Source organism: Suricata suricatta, chromosome 9 (assembly GCF_006229205.1).
Source record: "Suricata suricatta isolate VVHF042 chromosome 9, meerkat_22Aug2017_6uvM2_HiC, whole genome shotgun sequence".
In the NCBI taxonomy this organism is placed as follows: Eukaryota; Metazoa; Chordata; class Mammalia; order Carnivora; family Herpestidae; genus Suricata; species Suricata suricatta.
Window position 1 is genome coordinate 55,488,195 of NC_043708.1, and position 7,729 is coordinate 55,495,923.

At 34.8% G+C, this 7,729-nt stretch overlaps 1 pseudogene; it reads left to right on the forward strand.

Moving 5' to 3' along the window:
- The first annotated feature begins 886 nt into the window (after nt 1-886).
- The window catches only part of LOC115302215, a 25,119-nt pseudogene continuing 18,276 nt past the window's right edge, over nt 887-7,729 (forward strand).

Below are 7,729 nucleotides of genomic sequence, written 5' to 3' on the forward strand. Positions count from 1 at the left end.
CCTGTCAGAAAAAAAGAATGTGGGTGTGGGTCCACGATGTGCAATGGAGCAGACTTCTAACTTGATACATAAAAATGAACAAAATTTTAAAATAATTAGTACCAACTTGTACCAAAAGAGACAGCTACAAAGAAAAGATGTCTCAGGCCCTTCAAATTTCTATGAGCAGGGAAGAAGCTGTAAAATGTATTCACCTGAGAGCTTGGGCATTTCTTATGGAAAAGAAAGAATGATCAGCCAAAGTCAGAAAGAAATAATCCCAGAGGCAGAACTGGGCCTTCATCAGCATGTGTTTCCTGCAACCAAAGCAGGAGGAGTTATCATCCGAACCCAGCTGGGTTTCAGACTGCTGCAGAATAATGACTTTTATGTGCCTTCTAGTTCTTGTTTTAGATGGATATGCCTATAGTATTGTGTCCCCCCAGCCCATGTTGAGTGTGTGGGAAGCAAGTAAATTGCCTCTTTGAATGTACAGATTCAGACTAAGAAGCACCTAATTTGAGGAGTCCCATTCACACCCAGACCTGATTTAGATAATGAAATTCTAGGCTTTAAAGCCAATTGTGATAATATGAGATAATACTTTGGGAGTCTTTGGAGGGACTGAGTATATTTTGCACTTGGGAGGGAAGAGAATCATTAGAATCCAAAGGGAAGCCTGTGGAAGTTAGTCCCCAAAAACTACCACCTCACTCTTGCAGTGAACCACACCTCCCAGTATTCGCTCCCCAAAGGGATGGACACCACCTATACTGAATATCAGCTGATGCTGTCTACTCAATAGACTGCAAAAGAATTATACTTCATTATATATTATACTCCACAGCTTCTGTATGGATCTTTTAGAATGTTTACATAGAATGCTCCACTTTAGAATCCAGATGCCATGTTGTATGAAGTGCAAACCACACAGGAAGGCGAAGGGTGGATCTCCTACGAACACTGCCAGCTGAGTCCCCGGCCACAGCGAGCATCATCTGCCAGCCACGTGAAGAAACAGTCAGTCAAGCTCAATGGGTGTAGACCCAGTCGAGAACTGCCTACCACACATGAAGGACTCAAAGCAAGAACCATCTATCTGGAGTGAGTCAATCTGCCGAATCTTTAGGGGTAATAGTAATTTTTGTTTAAACCAGAGAACAGAACTTTTTTTTTTTCTGTAAAAGATCATGTTTTACTCTTTGCAAGCTACAAATGGTCTCTATAATATATTCTTCTTTATTTTTTAAACAATTATTTTGTTATTTAAATGTTTATTTATTTTAAGAGAGGGAGCCGGCGGACGGGCAGAGAGAGAATTACCAATCAAGCTCCACACTGTCAACACAGAGCCTGACATGGGGCTCAAACCCACAAACTATGAGATAATGACCAGAGCCTATATCAAGAGTCGGAAGATTAACTGACTGAGCCATCAGGCATCCCTAAACAATTATTTTAAAATGTAAAACATTTCACAAAACATAGGTCATACAAACACAGGCAGTGGAGCAGATTTGGCCCATGGGCTAGTAATTTGTGAATGCTGCTTTAATCTACTAGCACAGTGTTTTGTTACCCAAAATGAATGAATATAAAATGGTGTGCACATGTTTTAGCATAGAGTTAGTATCAGGGAAGTAGTTATGTCTTAAATATCTGTGTAATCCCATTATTTATAGCAGAATGAGTATGCCATAAATATGCATTACCTACAATTCTCTTTAATTATTAATCATGACTCAGTTATATTTCAAAATCCCCTTACTTTATAAATTATTTTTTAAAATATTATGTATTCATAAAAAATAAGTCCTAATGTAATACATATGTAATATTTTGAAAATAAAAGGCAAAAATATCCTGCTAGTGATAATTATTACCTTTATGTTGATTTAGAATGTACCCTAGGAAAAAGCATATTGCAAAGTAAGACATTTTATTTCTAGTTACCTCCCCTTGAATAATATTAAGATTTCAGAGAAGTAACATAAAGTTTTTGATGAGCTTTATAATTCCCAGTTATTTTTTGCCAGTTATTTTTCTTGGCCATTCTTTAAAATAATAATAAAGATTACAATACTAATGAAAATCTAAAAAAATTTTATCTTGATCTCTGAAGACCTGAGTAAGATTAATAGGACCTTAAAGCTGCAAATAACCTTTTTGTAATTATAAATTTTAAATATACAAAAAGTATAAGAACATCAAGCAGTGAATATAACAAATGATAAAGTAAAATTGATAATTTCATTAATTTTTGTGACTCTTTTATATGAAAAATACATGCATAAGTAATAGCTTAGATTATAATCTAATTTGCAATTAAACTTTTTTGTATCACTGGGCCCTATACCATTAGAGAGAGGTACAGAACTAATGTACATATGCATATATGCACAAAAGGCCCTATCAATTTGCAAGACTTCAAGTAACCCCCCATGTGCAATGGACCATTTCCAGGGAAAGAACCACTGATAAAATGTGAATTGATGCTTGGTTATTTTAAAAAGGTCAACTCTGTGCATCAGGAGTGGCATATAATACTAAGCAAGACATGAATATTAAAAGCAAAGATCTTTGCTTTACTTTAAAAGACATTTGGGCAGACAAAATAATATCCTTTGATTTACTGAATGTGCTAAACCTCAGTAAGAACTTATACAGAATTATGGTGTCAGTCCTTTGTCAGAATCTCTGATATAATCTAAGTGTTTTCACTTGAGCTGTTCAGAATTTTTTTTTAATTAATAATCTTTCACCCCTGACACCATGATCTTGTTGAGAGCAGGGTGTACATCCTAGATCCTAGAAAGCAAAAAGACGTGGCATCAATTAAAATAAGAACAAACCCTAAGGACTGAACAGACTGTGAACTACAGATCACAGAAAAATTAAAATGGAGAATGATGACACAAGAAGGATTAAAGAAAAGTGAAAGTTAATAGCAGGATTAAAATGGATTTGGAGGATGTTTGCTTCCAGCCAAGTTGGAGGGTCAGAAATTAGACTTATACTCCTACCTTAAGACAACTAGAATAAACTGGACAAAATATATAAAATAAAGATTTTCAAACATTAGACAATATGTAGTTAAGGACTGTACTGCCTGTGAGAAGGAAAATTAACAAGATGAACCGTAAAATTATACCAGTTTATTTCCCACTCAACAAAGGGAAGAAGCCCACATAAAGCCTGGTGGTCTCGCTGAGATGGGGGAACAAAGATCAGTTTTTGAGAGGTTCACCTTTTTAAAATATAGGATGGAGAGCACCAAAGAATAGAGAATCTTGCAGAGGGAGCGCTGGAGATCTTCAGAGACTTCCCTCAGGTCTTTGGCTTAGTACAGATCTGCATATCTGTAAGTGGAAACTACATCATCTGGGAAACAACAACCAAAATGTGAAGACATAAAAATTCCCAAAGCCCACACAAAGCTAGGAGTAGTTTGTGTTCTTAGCCAGAGCGGTGAGGTTTTATGAGAGATGAAACATCAAATTAAGTTCACAGAAGGCTATTTCTTTGTAATGGGGCTTAATTACACCAAGGGCCAACAAAAAATTCTTCAAAGCAAACCACCACTGACCCAAGTAACTTAACTGCATACCAGAAGACTTTCCAACATTACTTAAAGAAACATAGCACAATCCCTAACACTCAACATAAAAACCACAATGCCTTGGATCTGATAATATATTTTGAAACATGCAGGAGACCAGACAACATGATCCAATACCAGGAGATAAATCAAAGAACAGAAATAGAGGCACAATTGACTGAGGTAATGATATTAGCAGGCAAGGGTATTAAAACAACTACTAAATATTTTTCACATGCTTAAGAATGCCATATAGAAATGATCATAATAGGGAAAAAATGGAAGTTATTTTAAAAGACCCAAATATAAGATATAAAAATAAAAATTTCAGTATCTGATGGAAAGTATGCTGGATAGATTCAACAAAAGATTAAAACTTCAGAAGAAAAATAATCCATAAACGTGAAGCAGTAGAAATATAAATAGATGCAATGAAGCATGGAAAGAAAAAAGATTGAAAAAAGAAAAACCAGAGACAGAGTGGATAATATTAAACAGTTAAGATGTGTATATAATGGTGGCCTGGGGGAATGGAAGCCAAAAAAATATTGAAATAAAGGCCTCAAACTTCCAGTTTATGAAAAGTATAAGCCCACACATTCTAAAAGAAGAATAAACATATAATGAAACACAGAAAGCTGACCCTAATAAAATTGCTAAAAAAAAACAAACGAAAAGAAAAAGTAATCTTCCAAGCAGACAGGGGAAAAAATATTACATAAAACAGAACAAAAATAAGAATCACAGATTTCTCATTAAAAGCAATACAAGCTAAAGACAATGAATGATATACTAAATGTGTTAAAATTTTAAAATAAATCTGTTTAGCTAGAACTTTATATTCAGAGAAAAAATCTATCAAAATAAATATGAAACAGAAAAAACTAGTTTAAAAATGTTAAAGAAGTTTTTAAGCCATAAGAAAATGTTAGATGAAATCTTGCATTTCCCCAAGGGAATGGAAAGCTCAGGATATTGTAAATATGCTAGTAATATAAATATTTTCCCATTTTAAAATTATTTGAGGGGAATCTGTTTGGCTCAGTTGGTTAAGCATCTGACTTTAGCTTCAGTCATGATCTCACAGTTTGTAGGTTCGAGCCCCACGTCCGACTCTCTGTTGACAGCTTGGAGCCTGGAGGCTGCCTCGGATTCTGTGTCTCCCTCTCTCTCTGCCCCCTCCCTGCTTGTACTCTGTCTCTCTTTCTCAATAAACAAACAAACAAACAATTTTTTTTATTATTTGAAAGATACCATATAGCTTGGAGCAAAAATAATAACAGTGACTGTGTAGTTTGTAACATATGTAAAAACAAAAATGTATAATAGCAAAAGTACAAGTTTGAGGAAAATAGGATACTGTTGTAACTTTCTTACAACACACAAAGTCATATTATATTATCTAAAGGTAGCTGTAATAAGTGAAAACTTGATAATATTAACTCTAGAACGCCAAAAACAATTTTCAATAATAGGGAAAAATAATATTAGATAATAATAATCAAAAAGAAGACAGGCCCAATCACATCAATAATCACATTAAATGTAATTAATCCAAACACTCCAAAAAATGAAAGTGACTGTCAGGTAATAAAAAGCAAAACCCAAACTGGGGTGGCTGGGAGGCTCAGTTGGTTAAATATCTGACTCTTGGCTGAAGCTCAGGTCATGATCTCACGGTTTTGTGAGTTCCAGCCCGGAATTGGGCTCTGTGCTGGTGGCACCAAGCCTGCCTCGGGTTCTCTCTCTCCTTCTGCTCCTCCCCTGCTCACACTGCCTCTGTTTCTCTCAAAAATAAATAAATAAACTTAAAAAAAAAGCAAAACCCAAATAATGTGGCATACAAATATTCACTTAGATTATAAAGTCAAAGAAAGAAAAAAAAAACAATGGAAAAAGATGTACTATATGACCATTATATAAAAGAAAGCTGCAGGACACCTGGGTGGCTCAGTTGGTTAAGCATCTGACTACTGATTTCAGCTCAGGTTATCCTTAAGATCTCTCTCCCTCTCCCTTTCCCTGTTCTAAGAGAAAAAAAAAGTAAAGAAAAGATAAAAAAAAAAAGAAAGAGGGAGAAAGCAAACAAGCAAGCAAGTTGGAATGACTATTTTACTATCAGATAAAATATATTTCAGAGAGAAGAATATTCCCAGTGATAATGAGGGAAACTGGTTAATAATTACAAAGTCAACGTATCAAGAAAACATGAAAATATCAAATGTGCATGCAGCTAGTATCATACCTTCAAAACAAAGGAAGCAAAAGTGTACAGACTTCAGTGGAGAAAAATTTAGAGTTCTAGTTGAAGATTTCAACCCTGTTATATAATTGACAGAAGTAGACAGAATATCAGTAAGGATGTAGAATGCCTAAATAGCACTATTAATCAATTTATCCTGAAATTTATAGAAAACACCAATAAAACACATTTACCAAGCACAGCACAATAAACTTTCTCTTCAAAAGTACATGAACAGTCAACAAGATTGACCTCATTTTAAGCCATAACATAAGGCTAATATAATTTAAGAGGCTTAAAGTCATACCAATTATAAAAATACACAAAAATATAAGTATAAAAATGCATGTTTTGGAATGTAGCTAAAGCAGTCTTTAGAATGAAATTAATAACATTCAGTGCTTATATTAAAAAAAGAATAAAGTTCACAAATTAGAGATTTAAGAGTCCATCTTAAACTAATTATTGAAAAGCAAATTAAACACAAGAAGAAAGGAGAAAACAATAAAGATTAGCATAGAAATCAACAAATTAGAAAGATGGGACATCAATATAGCCTTCACTGATATTAAAAGGATAACAAGTGAATATTATATACAACCTACTGCCAATAACTCAACAACTTAGGTAAAATGGAAAAATAGCCCAAATATGAAATTATAAAGGAAACTGGATCCATGGTACTTTTCCTTATAAACTACAAAGTAAACATATGTGGAATGTTACCAGAAATCCCCTACCTGAAGTTGTACAGTTTGGTTTTACGTCAAAGCTGTTTATGTCAAAGTAACATAGAGGCTCTTGGCAAGAGTGCGATGGTCCTTTCATACTGATATAATTTCAAACAGCAACATTTCTAGCAGCTTACGATTTGGGAGAGCAGCATTTCCCAGTGACTAAAAAAGCAGTAGTCATTCAAAGAAGGAAATAGTTATGACACTTAGCAGCTGTAGCCTCTTCTTGGGAGAAATATTGCTTCCGATCAACTTTCCAGCAGGCCTTTTCTTTGTGTATTACACCAGTCTTATTAACAGTGAAGCAGAATTGTACTTTCTCATTTCCTCCTTTTGGCCAACAGCATACAACTTCAGGTCTATTATTATGGCACAGATAAAATGATTAAAATCCTGCATTCATGAGAAAACTTTAAAGCCAAGCCCAAAATTTTTTTTTCTTTTTTAATGTTTTTATTGTTTATTTTTGAGAGAGACAGAGACAGAGCATGAGTGGGGAAAGGCAGAGAAAGAAAACCAGAGTCCCAAGCATGCTCCAGGCTCCAAGCTGTCAGCACAGAGCCCCATGCAGGGCTCGAGCCCATGAATCCTGAGATCAGACCTGAGCCAAAGTCGGATGGTTAACCACTTGGGCCATCCAGGCACCCCATCTACGGATTTTTCTAATGCATGGCCTGCACTCTTGTTATCTAATCAAAACTATAATGATAGGAAACTGGATTGCAAACCTAAAGTCTCCTTTAAACATCTTCAAATGGATTTAATTACCTACACTAACAGAACAGAAATATGTCTGGTCATTATATGTCTCTTTCAGGTCTGATCACAGCCTGGTGTATGAACATGCTCGCTTGTTCTCTCCCCGCCTCTCTCTCTCTCTCTCTCTCTCTCTCTCTATATATATATATATATATATATGTGTGTGTGTGTGTGTGTGTGTGTGTGTATACACACACATATATATATATGTATATATATAGTTCACTTTGCTTTATATCTGAGATAGTCCTAATTGTCTATCTAGTGATGGAGAAATTTACTTCTCTAAAATTATAGGGAGATTTGTAGGAGTTTTGTACAATGCTACTACTCATTTCGCAGAATCTCTATTGCCTTCATTATTCTCAGACCTCAGGTAAAATAAAAAAGACAAATGAAACTTTCAAACTGGTTACC